Source organism: Bubalus kerabau, chromosome 5, assembly GCF_029407905.1.
Source record: "Bubalus kerabau isolate K-KA32 ecotype Philippines breed swamp buffalo chromosome 5, PCC_UOA_SB_1v2, whole genome shotgun sequence".
In the NCBI taxonomy this organism is placed as follows: Eukaryota; Metazoa; Chordata; class Mammalia; order Artiodactyla; family Bovidae; genus Bubalus; species Bubalus kerabau.
This window is the reverse complement of record NC_073628.1, coordinates 104162980-104176268: the sequence shown is the minus strand read 5'-3', so window position 1 is coordinate 104176268 and position 13289 is coordinate 104162980. Positions and strand designations below refer to the sequence as shown.

General features: G+C 54.7%; 1 protein-coding gene across 1 annotated transcript in view; it reads left to right on the top strand.

Annotated features, from left to right (window-relative positions):
- Positions 1-970: 970 nt before the first annotated feature.
- TP73 (tumor protein p73) overlaps positions 971-13289 on the top strand; it is a 74092-nt gene continuing 61773 nt past the window's right edge. The window contains exon 1 of the mRNA XM_055582469.1: positions 971-1220. The gene's annotated coding sequence lies outside the window, so the exon portion shown is untranslated. The remainder of the gene's footprint in view (positions 1221-13289) is intronic.

Below are 13289 nucleotides of genomic sequence, written 5' to 3'. Positions count from 1 at the left end.
CGTCTGCCCTGCGAGGGCGACCGGTCTATGGAGCCCCAGGTGTGGGCGCCCTAGGAAAGTCTTGGTCTGAAGCGGGTCTCTGCGCGTAGAAATTAATTTCCAGTGCACTACCCACGTGTCGCCGTGGACACCCGCGCATACCTGCGCAGCGCGGAACGAAACCCAGCCCCTGGCGCGCGAATCGGTGGCCGGGGGAGGGAGCAAGGTGCCGGCTTCGAAACGGGAGTGTCTGTGTTCGGAATTACTCCCCGGGTGCTGTGGGCACAATCTTCCGCTGGGCCGAAAGAGACGCGTCTAGAGGGTATTCCAGCAGATCCACAATGCGGACAGGGGCGGGAGCGGGGCTGCGACTTCAGCTGGGTGAGCGATGTAGGTGGCGAGCCCCCCAGGGCGGAGGAGCCCGGCTCGTACCACCCGGAAGCGAGCGGCTTCACTTAATCCCGGGTCCTGGGGTTGCCACTTTCATCTCCCCACCCCCCGCCCCCGCTGCAGGCCACAGCCAGTGCGCGCACTCCGCAGACCTGGGTGGCCGCGCTCCTACGATGCCCAGCCCTTCCCCTGCCCCGTGGATCCTCTGCTCCCGGCGCTGAGGGGTCCCGCGCCCGTGGGGGCGGAGGACCGGGACCCGGAAGATGCGGCGTCCCGGGGACAGGAAGGCGTCGGGCCGGGGGGTCAGCACCTCTGCCCGCCACGTGCGCGCTCCTAAGCCGGCCGAGAGCCACTGTCCCGTTTTCGCAGCATCAGGGCCCCGGGGCCCGGCCCGCGTCCAGCCCGAGGTAGGCGGCCCCGCCGGGGCCGGGAGGGGCGACGCGCGCCAAAGGACGGCGGGAAGGAGGCGGGGCAGAGTGCGCCCCTGGACCCCGACTCGGACGCGGCCAGCTGGGGGGGCGGAGCGCCGGATGGCAACCTTGGCCCTAGCCTGGCGCTGTTGCCCCTTGCTCCTCCTGCCAACGGCTGAGTGGCCCGCGCTGCCTTCCCGCCGGCCGGCTGCGGAAGGCGCTAACGCTGGCGGCTACCCCTCCCCGCGGCGCCTCCCCTCCCCGCGCCCATATAACCCGCCTCGGCGGCCGGAGCCCGCCCTGCCTCCGCGCCCGCGCCCGCCAGGCCGCACCCGCCTCTCGTCCCGCGCCCGCCCTGAGCCCACGAAGGGGTTACGCGGCGAAGCCCCGGCTAGCGCCAGGCGGCTCGGGCATCGATTCCCGGGGCTCCGACGGCACCAGGTAGGGAGCACGGGGACCTGGCGCAAGGGGCCTGGGCGTGTTTGGGCTCCGCCTGCGGGGCCTGAGTCCATAGCGGCGAGCGCATGGGCTCGCGGCTCCGAAGCTGGGAGTCGGTGAGAAGAGACCTTGTGCACGAACTCATGAGAGGCTGACCTGGCGTCTCCCTCGAGTATGACCAGCTACTGACACGGGGCGCGGTGGGGCTGCAGGGAGCCAGAGTCCAGCCGGGGAGATGTGGGGTCCTGCCCCCAGCGTGGCGGCCTTTGGGGCCAGGATCAGCCTGGCTGGGATTCCCAGAGGGCCTGCCTCGGGTTAACCCCTCTCCACCCTAGCTTCAAGGGGAGGTAGGGAGTGCGACCCCCAAGAGGCTGGCTGCGGAGGGGTGCGGGTGCCGGTAGCTGACAAGCCCCTCCCCGCCGGGCCCCAGTCCGTCTGTACTCTAGAGGGCTGTTAGCAATCTGGAGGCGTTAGCCACCCTACCCAGTATGGGCGAGTGAGACCCAGGTCTTCCCTGGACCAGGGGAACTGGGCATAGCCCCTAGGTTGGTCCCAGGGGTGGATTACCAAGGGGCCAGGTTCCAGAGTGGCATCACTAGGTGGCCCTGAGTTGGCTGGGGTACCCACCTGTTTTCCGAATCTGTTCCAAACAAGGAAAAGAGGGGTCAGAATTAGGCCCTGGGCCGGCCTGGCCAGAGACCACACGTCTTTCCAGGACCCCTTCTCTCCTAGTCCTCCTTGCTTTGCAGTCGCCATCCTTTTAGGCCTTAGACTGGGGTGGGAGGTGGGGGCTGGGGGGCTATTATCACCTTCTCGTTGTTGTTCAGTCACTCAGACTCTGAGACCCCATGGGCTACAGCTTGTATTTTCCTTTGGTCCCTAAGCGGCTTTGCACAAAGTATGCACGTGTCTGCATAAGTAAATGGGTGGTGGGTAAACCACCATCAACCAGCAAGGGGCCGGGGAAACAGCACACCGTTCACTTCTGACCAGAGGTCATTTGGTTCAAGTATACTGTAGCCTGTTTATTGAACGCTGTACATTTGGGAGCCTTTTGTTTGTTTGTTTTGCTATCATTGTTACTGTTTGTTTCACCTTAATATATTATTAGCTTTTGGGCGAAAATGCACTGTTCCCTGGAAGTCTAGCACTCATCTTTTGACTTACTCAATAAGTTAAAGAAGAATTGTATCGAGAACGAAAAGTCAAAGTGTTTAACATTTTGCAACATATGAATGTATGGATCATGCATGTGATTTTTAAAAATAAGATAAAAAGTTGGGCTGGTACCGGAAGCTGCCAGGGTGTCAGTGGGGTGCCACCAAGAGAATGGCCACAGAAAGCTTAGCCCCATTTCAAAGTCCTACTGAGGTTCTGGGGGACAGGGTGGTGGTGTTTAGTCTCCAAGTTGTGTCCGACTCTTTGTGAGCCCATGCACTGCAGCACTCCAGGTTTCCCTGTCCTTTACTATCCACCAGAATTTGCTGGGAAAACAGGAGAACAGGGTAGCTGTCTACAAATTCAGCCTCCAAGGACAGCCCCACGGAAGGGCCAGCCTGGTGCAATGATTAATCCTGTAGGTGTGGAGGTTAGAACATTGGGGTTCAAATCCCCTCTCCGCCACTTACTTGTCATGGACCTCCAGTGACCCAGCCACTTGGAGCCTCAGTTCACCCGTCTATAAAGAAAGGCAATAATGGCCTCTGTCCCAGAGGGTTGGAGGAACAGTAACCAAGATGCCATATCTAAGTGCTTAGAATGACGCCTGCTACACACAAGTGGGCCCCAAAGTGCTGGCTGTTGATGCTGCTCCAGAGGCCCTTGGTAGGGTAGGGGACATAGTTCTCTGGTAGCCAACAGGTCTCCCCTTGGGAGTGGGGAATGGAATGGCTGGCAGTGGGGCAGGAATCTGCCTGTGGTTTGGATGGAGGCTGCCAGTCTCTGTCGGGGGTACTGGAGCAAGGATTCCTCCCTGAGTAGTTATTTGTAGAGAACTTGGGAACCGGACCTGGGGAAGGTCCTGCCTGTGGCCAAGGATGGCATTCACCCGAAGATTCTGACACCTTAAAGGGAAATCCTCGGTGGGTGAAAGGAAGCTTCATGTTCATCCAGCCAGGAGACTGCTTCTGGACAACAAATTCAAGGGGAGTTTGTCCTCTAAAGGCTTATATAAAAGACATCGAGGACACACACAATGAACTTCGGGTTTGCAAAAAAAAAGAAAAAAACCCAGAAACTTTCTTCAACTGTGCATTTCTTCTACCCAGCCCCCATAAAAGGGAAGGGCATGCTTTTATTTTCCAATTTGGACATTTCCATGGGAGTGCTGAGTCAATGTTTAAAACTACTCATTTTCTGATGATTTAGCTTTATACAGCAAAAATGAAAAAAAAAAAAACAAACTGAGAGGAGTGTTTGAGCAAGTCCTAGTTCCCTTGGCCCCTGACCATGCTTCTGTCTGGATACTGAAAGCTTTACTATTATGAGAACTGTGCCCCCAGAACACTGTGTGCCAGTTTACCCCTGCAAGCTGCTGTAAAGTGTTTCTGTGCCCTGCCCAGTTGTCTGGAACTGCTGCTGCTAAGTCGATTCAGTCGTGTCTGACTCTGTGCGACCCCATAGACGGCAGCCCACCAGGCTCCCCCGTCCCTGGGATTCTCCAGGCAAGAACACTGGAGTGGGCTGCCATTTCCTTCTCCAATGCATCAAAGTGAAAAATGAAAGTGAAGTTGCTCTATCATGTCTGACTCTTCACTGCCCCATGGACTGTAGCCTACCAGGCTCCTCTGTCCATGGGATTTCCAGGCAAGAGTACTGGAGTGGGTTGCCATTGCCTTCTCCGTGTCTGGAACTAGCAGCATCCATTTGTGTGTAGCCAAAATATACAAGCCACCTGATGCAAAGAACTGACTCATTTGAAAAGACCCTGATGCTGGGAAAGATTGAAGACAGGAGGAGAAGGGGACGACAGAGGATGAGATAGATGGATGGCATCACTGACTCAATGGACATGAGTTTGAGTAAACTCTGGGAGTTGGTGATGGACAGGGAGGCCTGGCGTGCTGCAGTCCATGGGGTCGCAAAGAGTCGGACATGACACGACTAAGCGACTGAATTGAACTGCAAATACACAATATCTTTTTTTTCTTTAAGTTTGCCTTCTTAAGTAGATTACATAGGACTCCTGGAAAACCCTTTCTGAGTGTGTTATGCAGAGGAAAATTGATTTTTTTCTATACAAGAAAAGCCTCTACTCATCGGGGCTGTAGTTAAAGACACTTTTACAGCAGCAGGCTCTGAGAGTCTGCACGAGTGGGCAGGCATTGACTTTTCATCTGCATCCCCTGCTTCGTGTCTGCTCTCAGGCTGGTATTCCTTTGCAAACCAGACATTCGCTCCTCAAAAGTATTTTCTTTTCCTAGAGATCCTCCCTCAAATCAGAGACCCAAAGAAAGCAAAAATTCCTAAGGGAATCACTGATATTTTCATTGTGTGTGGCAGCTGCTGTGGAAATCTCAAAATTTCGTTTGTTCTTGTCACTGAGTTGAAATAGTCGTCAGACCTGCTACCTGAAGCCCCATAATCACCATATCACGAATTGGCTTTTATCTTATTTTGGCCAAGCCATGCAGCTTGTGGAATCTTGATTTCCCTGACCAGGGATTGAATCCATGTTGTCAGTGAAAGTGCGGGTTCTTAACCACTGGTCAGCCGGGGAATGTCCCTAATTTTGCTTTTAAATATCATCCTAACTGTGTTAGTGTCCTGGGGCACTAACCAAGAACGAGGGGGCTGAAAACAAACGAAAAGGACTTACTCTTTCATGGGCTGGAGTTCAAAAGTCCAAAACGCAGGTGTGGGCAGAGCTGGTTTCCTCTGGAGGCTCTGAGGGAGAGCGCGTCTGTGTCTTACCCCTCGCCCCGAATCTTCCTGGACTTCTACACACATCACCCCAATCCCTGCCTCCGGGTTCACACGGCCTCTCCTCTGTGTCTCCCGGTTTTTGTCCCTTATAAGGACCCTTGTCGTTGGATTTAGAACCACAGCAATCCGGGAGATCCCATCCTGAGATCTTTATCTTACACATCTACAAAGGGGAGGGGGGTGCCATTCAACCCACTAGAATAATTGTAATTCAATGTAGCTAGTTTCGTTGGTAATTTTTTGTTTGCGCATTCTGCACACGCGACCTCTGGAACCCCCAGGGCCCAGGGGTCCAACCTGGGCCACCGCAGTGGAAGCACTGATTTCTAACCACTGGGCCACCAGTGAACTCCCTGAAATATGTTTCTAAGAAGTGTTCCAGGGGCCAGGACGTAAAAGGTGAAGAAACTTCTTCTAACCCACACCCCTCTGTGCTGAAAGAGGAACCAGACACCCCTCCCCCCAGTCTGTTCCAGGGCAGCCTAGGTTGCAGGGAGCCACTCCTCCAGCCTCTGGGGGGAGTTCTTCCCACCACCATCCCGTCCACCCCACCCAAGGCTACGTGGGCCGTCACAGCCCCCAGAGGTGGGAGAGAGAACAGACACACAAAGCAGCTTTGGGCCACCGGCGCCAAAGAGGGGCTTAGAGGTGGGCAGGCATCAACCTGGGGGAGTCCGGGGAGGAGGGGCGGCACCTCCGAGGGAATTGGACCAGGAGAGAGGCCAGGCAGCAGGGAGGGCCCTGCGGGGCTTGAAGAGAGGAGATGGGGCCTCCCCGATTTCAGGCAGCTCTAGAGGGTCTGTAGCAGCGACACTCTGGCCCTTGGGTTTAGAATCTGGTCCCCCAAAGAGTGAGCCCCAGAGGGACCTGGGAGCCAGCGGGGCGGGGGCACCAGAGTGAGGACCGCGCTCCAGCCCCGCCCAGTGTTTCTGCCCTCCCATCTGTGTTTTGGGGCAAGGGTGAGTTATAACCCTGACAGTAGACATTCATAGCGCCCCCCACCCCGCCCCGTGTACGTGCCTCTGGGCGTTTACCACACTTGTAGGTGGGCACCGAAGCCAGAAACCTCAGACCAAGTGATTAAATCAGATGCAGGTGTTGTCTGGCCACCCATGCCTGGCACACCATGGGCAGAGGGTACAACAGGCAGGGCCCTGGGCTGGTAGTCCAGACAGTAGTCCAGAGCAGACCTGGCTCCTCCATGACCTTGGGCTAGTCCCCAGGCTCTTCATCTTTGGGCGGGGGACACCCACCTGCCTCCTCATTGTTGGAGCCGGAGCCAGGGTTCCCTTGAGTGGCCCATGGAATACATCTGAGAGCCCCAGAGGGCAGACTCAAGGTGCCCAGGGAAGACTGGTTCAGCCCCTTCCATGCCCCACCAGACAAGTCTGCCTCCCACCAGCCAGGGTTCGGGGGCCTGGGCATCAGGGCTGGGCTGGGTGCCCAGGGGTCCCTCCTCTGTGGTCCTTCTCAGGGTGGCTGCATGTAGAAGGGACCAGTCCCTGGTGTGTCTCTGCCCAGTGCCAGCTGGCAAAGCATTCCCTGAGGCCTTGGGTGCCTGTGAGGAGGGACAGGGGCTCTAATTGCTCACCTGCCGCTCCAAGGTGCCAGGCCCGGGAGAGGGGCATCTGGGGAAGCCTCTGGCTAATTGGGCGGGCGGCTTCTCCTGGGGCAGGGATGGACTGGGTCCTTCAGAGCAGGCAGCGAAGATGCCTCTCCCCCTCCCCCCTGACTTCCTGGGCTCTTTTCTCCGTCGGGGCTGAGCCGTGAGAAAGACGCAAGGGCCTCTCTTGTCAGCCTTGGGCCTCCAAGCTTGCTTGCGTGGTGCCCACCTGCCAGACAGAGGCCACTTCTGTGTCTATCCAGCATACACGCCAGGCTCTGGGGGACGGGCCAGAGTGGGGACCAGGAGGGCAGCCTGGGGCCCAGTGTGGGTCCTGCCATCCTGCACAGTGATGGAGGGTGGCTTTTGGGAGGGGTGCGGCTTGAGGAGTCTCTGCAGCTGTTGGGGCTACAGGAGGGGAGGCTATGCTTCCCTGTGCTTTGTGTGTGTGCGCGCGCATGAGCGCACGCGCTGAGTTTCTCAGTTGTATCCCGCAATTTTTGACCCTGTGGACTGTAGCTCACCAGGCTCCTCTGTCCAGGGAATTCTCCACGCAAGAATACTGGAGTGGGTTGCCATTTCTGTCTCCAGGGGATCTTCCCGACCCAGGGATCAAACCTCATCTCTGCCAGGCAGGACACAAATAAACAGATCAAATCACCCTCTCCACACTGGGCGGTCCTGCATTTAGGGTCCTCAATCATTTGCATTATGTGCAATGCAAATTTAGCACAATTCCCCAAAAGACAGTGGGAGGGCAGGTCATTATTAGTATGCAGATCAAAAGGGGATCCCCTCGGTGTTTTCTGTGACCTACAAAACCCAGTCATTAGCGGCCCCTCTGCTTTTACTCACCTCCGTTTCCCACACCCCTCCCCGCTTCCCCTGACTCAACCAACAAAACCCCGGTAATTAGGAGACACTCTGTCTTTTTTTTTTTTTTTCACGGAGCCAGACAAGCTGCCACTTGCTCCCGGCTTCTTAGCTTCTGATCAGGGGTGCTCCTTGCCTAATTACTTGGCAGTAATGAGCAAGGAGGACGCAGGTTGTCAAAGTCCCCCCAGCTTTTAGAAGGAAGCTGCAAATTAAAAATGAGGTATTGGTAAACAAGATGCTAATTGGATTAATGTGAAAGTAATGAATTCTGATAAAAAGTGGTCCAAATAGACAGTTGGAAGATTGAGGTCACTGTGATGTCAAGAGCACTGCCTGGCTGTCATCTGGTCCGTGTGATGTTTGAAAGAATTAGGATACTAGGAAGTGTCTGCTCTCGCGGTGGAGTGTGCAGATGAAGGAAAGTGGAAGAAAGAGCCCCGTGTGAGCAGAGCGTGGGGAAGCCGCGAGCCATCCCAGGCTGTCTTTTCGGAGTCTGGAGGAGTCTCTGGCCAGACAGGGTCATGTAAAGTGGTCAACAGAACCTCAAGTTGCTGACTTTCTCTTTTCTTTCCTCTGCTGTCTCTAAGCCTTGGTCCTTTTTGTTTCTCTCCTCCTGATAAATCTGCTAGATGTGTCAGCTGCTGGGCTCCCGGACTGGAGCCAGGACTGGGACGAACGGGGTTGGGAGAGACCGGCTTGGCCCTGCCTGAACCTTTTTGAATCTTTTGAAATTTTTGCTACTTAGTAGTGTTTCACTGACAAAAAAAAAAAAAAAAAAAATCCACGGAGGTAAAAAGTGACGAAAGTCATGGTGAGGGTGACCGAACTTGGAATCAGCTAGCCCAGATCTGCTGTGTGAAGATTGACTTTGGTTGATGAGTGGAAAAATACCTTCCCCATATAAGGAGAGAAAATGGGGCTTCCCAGGTGTTGCTAGTGGTAAAGAACCTGCCTGCCAGTGTATGCTAGACAGACGCAGGTTCGATCTCTGCTGGGTCGAGAAGATCCCCTGGAGGAGGAAATGGCAACCTACTCCAGTATTCTTGCCTGGAGAATCCCATGGACAGAGGAGCCGGGCGGGCTACAGTCCATGGGGTTACAAAGAATCAGATATGATTAAGTGACTAACACAAGGAGAGAACGTGAGGATGTGGCCAGTTCAGCCCTTGTGGTCCCAGGGAGGGACCCTTTCCTGACCCCTTATCTGGGCACCGCTGGGTATAGCCGGGCCTTGGGGATAACCAAGCCATTGTGATGGCCCTAACTTTATGGTCCAAACTAATCCTGAGCCCTGATATTTCAGAATTCAGATTACTTTTTTTCATTTTGCCTTCTCAGTTGGTAAAGAATCCACCAACAACGCAGGAGACCTGTGTTCAATCTCTGGTTGGGACGATCCCCTGGAGAAGGGAAAGGCTACCCACTCCAGAATTCTGGCCTGGAGAATTCCATGGACTGTATAGTCCATGGGGACGAAAAGAGCTGGACATGACTGAGCAACTTTCACTGTTTCATTTTAGAAAAGTAGCATAGTGTCTGAATCGTCTGTTTTATGATACCACCAAGAGGTCCGATAGGAGCACCCACGTTTCTGCAATGACACACATGGATGTTTACCCTAAACATCAACAAAGACCATGGAGGGTCTCATGTCTGTCCACTCAGTGGCGTCAGCCCCAGACGTAAGGAAAGGCTTTCAGTTTTCTGAGTTTTTTGGATCTCAAAGTTCAGAAAAGGGATGTGGAGTGGCTTAAATCAGTATTCCACAGAGTGTCTAACTCTTTATCCATCCATCCACCCATCACTTGTCATTCATTCCTGAGCACCCACAGTTTACCACGTTCCGTTCCGAGGGCTAAAAGCCCACAGCCTTGCCTCCCAGTGATATCAACCTAAAACCAAAATGACCACTCCTCAGAGACCAGGCACCAGAAGGGGAAGCAGGGTGCTGACTGCAAATATGCAGGGGCTTGCCAGAGCCCAAGCTTCCCCCTGCTGAGGGTCCTGGGCGCAAGCGGTGACTCAGAGCTTCCTTTGTTTAAAGACGTGGGTGGGGAGAGGTCTTGACCACCAGGGTCAGGATGGGCTGTGCCCAGAACTGAGACAGAGGCCCTCTGGGCAGCTTTGGGGCACCTGCTCCTCCAAGCTGTCTCACCAGCATTTGGAAACTAACACGGTGCTGGGGTGGGGGGAGGGGTGGGGGAGGAGTTGAGAGAAGGTTTCAGAACACACAACAGGTGGGTCAGGAGTTTGGTTCAACTCCTGGAGTCTCCTGAATCTGATGGTGGTGTTTCAGTCCCGAAGAACAAGCACATCCCAGGAAACATGGCACATGCTTTGCCCAGGACGCGTCTGAAGTAGGTGGTTTAGTCAGAGGTTCATCTGTTGGTTTTTAGGCCCAGCTCTGCTGTGTGATGTGCCTTAGTCTCACTGTGCCTCCATATCCTCACCTGCAGAATGGAGACAGTAGGTGTTCTCCAGGGCTGCTGCTGCTGCTGCTAAGTCGCTTCAGTCGTGTCCGACTCTGTGCGACCCCATAGATGGCAGCCCACCAGGCTCCCCCGTCCCTGGGATTCTCCAGGCAAGAACACTGGAGTGGGTTGCCATTTCCTTCTCCAATGCATGAAAGTGAAAAGTGAAAGTGAAGCTGCTCAGTTGTGTCCAACTCTTCGCGACCCCATGGACTGCAGCCTACCAGGCTCTGCCGTCCATGGGATTTTCCAGGCAAGAGTACTGGAGTGGGGTGCCATCGCCTTCTCCGCTCCAGGGCTGACATGATGACTAAATGATCCCTGTTTGTAAAGTGCCTGTTCCGGTGCCCCATGCCCAGGGAGTCACATGTCGGGTGCGACACTGAGGGTTCACGGGGATCTGGCTACTGTCTGTTGACTTTCTGACACACTTCTGGGAAGGCACCCTGAATGAGTAGGGGCTCATGGGAAACGCTGAGAACTGGAGGAAGGCTCCTCTAACGGTGGGAGGTGGGATGGTGGGGGGTGGCCTTGAACATGCCTCTGCTGCCTCCTCCCCAACCACACAGTTGCTGCCCCAGGAGGAAGCAGGGGTTTCTCTTTCTTTCTTTCTCTGTTTCTTTCTTTCTCTCTCTCTGCACTAGGTCTTAGATTCGGCATGTAGGATCTAGTTCCCTGACCAGAGATTGAACCCAGGACCCCTACATTGGAAAAGACTCTGATGCTGGGAAAGATTGAAGGCAGGAGGAGATGGGGATGACAGAGGATGAGATCGTTGGACAGCTTCACCAACTCAGTGGATATGAGTTTTGAGCAAACTCATAGGAGTTGCTGAAGGTGAAGGGAGATGGTGAAGGACAGGGAAGCCTGGCGTGCTGCAGTCTACTGAGCAACTGAACAACAACAACCCCTGTACTGGGAGCTCAGAATCTTTGCCACTGGACCCCCAGGGAAGTCCAGAGGTTTCTGTCTAAAGACGCAGGGCTGTTTTAGCTGACCCCCATACAGGGCCCCCAAAATGTATCTTGGAATAAAGGGCATTTACGGAAGGCAGAAGAATGTCCCCCAAAAGCATCCATGTCCTGGTCCCTAGAAACTGTGACTTATTTCACAGGAAAAGGGACATGATTAAATCAAGGGCTAGAGGTGGGCAGTATCTACCCCTGGGGTATCTGGGGTATCTGTGTCATCACAAAGGTCCCTCTAAGGGGGAGGCAGGCGGGTCAAAGCAAGATGGAGGAAGAGGGTGGAGGGAGGAATTTCAGGATGGAGGAGGGGAGGGGCCAGGAGCCAAGGGATGTAGGCAGCTTCTAGAAGCTGAAGAAAGAAAGGAACAGACATTGTCCTGGAGCCTCCACAAGAAACACCTTGATTTCAGGCTCACAAGACTCTTCCTGATGCCCAGGACTGTGAGGGAATAACAGAGGGCCTCAGGTCATCAGTTCTGGCTGCAATAGGGAAGTGAGGCAAGCTCACCCTGCAAGGGCCCTGCCCTCTGCTCCCCTCTCCATGGAGATAACCAGAGGCCTTGCCCCGACTTCACACCTGGGCCTCCCAGGCTGACCTTGGCTCCGGCCTCAGCAAGGAGGGCTTTTCTGATCGTGTCTCCTGAGGGGAGAAGAGGCCCAGAATGCTCGTTGAGTGCTCCACCCAGAGCTGGCGGGTGTCAACTGCTCTTTAGCCAGAGGTCCAACTGTGACCACCACTCAATAGTCAGCCAGCTATCCTTTGTCTCTGACTTCCTTGTTTCTGCTGAGGAAGAGCAGGGTTTGTCACCCAAGAGCCTGGGGCTGTGGATCCACCATCCCAATTCTGGGGGTGGGGCCCAAGCCTTCTGGAACTCAGGACTCTCCTGTCTCCATAGGGGAGGAGAGGAGGCAGTCAGGAGGTCACCCCACAGGAGACCAGGGTGGTGAGATCACCCATTTCTCTTAAGAATGGGCAGCAGGGGTCCTTCCTGGAATTGCATGGCTTCCCTGAGGACATGCCCACTGCAGCCATCAGCTGGCTGAAGGTGGCCTGGCAGAGCCCAGAATGAGGGCATGGGGAGCCCTCAGCATCCCTCTGGCTTCTTTGCCTCTTTTACAAGGACTAGGAAACACCTGCCTCCCACCTCCACTCACTGTTGTTTTGTAGTATGTGTGCATGTGTCTGTGTATGAACATGTGTGTCTGTGTTTGTGTGCATGTGTCTCTGTGCATGTGCCTGAGCACATGTGTGTGCGTGCACACATGTATGCATGTGTGTACACGTGTACACGTGTCTATGCGTGCATGTGTGTCGGTGCATGTGTCTCTGTGTGCAAGTGTGCACAAGTGTGTGTGTGTCCATGCGTGCATGTGTATCTGTATGTGTGCATGTGTCTGTGTGTGACGTCCCCGAAGGGCGAGGACTTTGACTCCCAGGATGGTATTGTCTTTAGTCAGCAGCCGGGGGCTGCTATTCTGTAAAGCATCTCTCACCCCAGGGATTCCTCCTCAGACTTACTGCCATGCTAATGTCTGTCCCTGCGGCCCTGGCAAATGGGGAGATCTCTGCAATGACGTTTCCTAAGCTTGTGTTTTGTGAAACTGTATCAGTCTCCTAGGCTGCTGAAAACAAATTGCTACAAATTCAGCCACTTAAAACAACATGCATCTGTTTTCCTACAAGTTCTGGAGGTTAGATGGCTGAGGTCAGTCTTACTGGCCTAAAGTCCAGGCACTGGCAGGGCTGATTTCTTCTGCCGGCTCCAGGGGAAAACCTGTTTCTTGCCTTTCAGGGCTTCTAGAGGTGCCTACGCTCCCTGGGGCGCGGCTCCAGCCTCCCTCTGCAAAGCCACGTCCAGGCACCTTCCCTCCACCCCAACCTCCTGCCTCCCTGTGAGGACCATTGTTGTTACACTGGGTCCACCCAGATAACCTAGGGCTGCCACCTCCAGGTCCTTAATCCCACTTGCAATGTCCCTCTGGCCATGTCTACCAGGAGCTGGGCTGGGCTTTCTGTGCTGCTGCCCGCACTGGGGGAGGGAAGGGACACTATGTGGACACAGATTAATGTCCCAAATCTGTGTTCTCCTCAAAGTCCTTCTGTGTCCTCTTCAAAGTTCTTTGGACCAGCAGTTAAAAATTGGGCCTGGAAATTCAGAATGTGGTACTGTGGCCACATATTACATTGAATTATCTGAATTTATTCTGTGTGTGTGTGTGCATGTGCCTG